The sequence below is a fragment of the Varroa destructor genome, unplaced genomic scaffold (genome assembly GCF_002443255.2).
Source record: "Varroa destructor unplaced genomic scaffold, Vdes_3.0 BEIS01000007.1, whole genome shotgun sequence".
Classification (NCBI taxonomy): domain Eukaryota; kingdom Metazoa; phylum Arthropoda; class Arachnida; order Mesostigmata; family Varroidae; genus Varroa; species Varroa destructor.
Window position 1 is genome coordinate 35,203,170 of NW_019211460.1, and position 893 is coordinate 35,204,062.

Sequence of the window (893 nt, forward strand, 5' to 3'; positions counted from 1 at the left end):
GTACTCGTAACCTTTCTTCTTTCTTAAAATCACATCTTTTCTTTCCCGCTCAGATCTCTCAACGACCCGACGCTCCCATCTACTTAGTCATTCTTCGTGTACGAGTTCACGTCCTCTGTATTATTTTTGCCTGCATCCGTGGATTTTAGGTTGCTATCTTGCGTTCATTTTTTTCGCCGTTATCTTACTTTAGGAGGACTATCTACTAGCTCTGAAGTAACCATAAATCTGGGTTAGCGAAACCGATTGCGTGGCTGACATCTCAAATGTAGACGAAATATAGAAAATTATTCTTATCTGAAGTGTGTTCACCTGTTTGTACCTTTTTTCAGTACCAGTAACTAGCCATAAAGCAAATAGTGCGTACTGAGGTGCAAATTGTCTCCCTCCAATACACGTCAATACAATTCAGTGACCCTAGCCAAATACACTTTTTTCTGTAAAAATCCAAACGATTCGGGTTTGTTCTCAAAAAAAGATAAAAAAAAAAACCTGTATGTATCGGTGTACAATGCGTGCATTTGAAACAAATCTAGACGAAACATAAAACGAATACAAGAATTCCCGTCAGTACCCCCACTGTACATAAAAGTGCGCAATCAGTTAAGTCCACTGGTTTATGTTAGCAGCGTCCCTTTGCAAGTGAACCCAAATTTGACCACACTGGCTGTTATTGAACCGTAATAACACCCATTTTAGTAAAAATAGGAGTAATAATCTATAATGTTTTGCATCTAACGGTACTGTTAAAAATTTCGGTGTGCATATATTTACGAACAGTATTAAATGGTCTTTAAGTTACGGCCTTTCAGAGAATAACGTAGATCGTTACATTAACGTACCCAGCTTTTATAGGGCGTAATATGTTCTTTTGAAAAGGAAAACAACAGAAA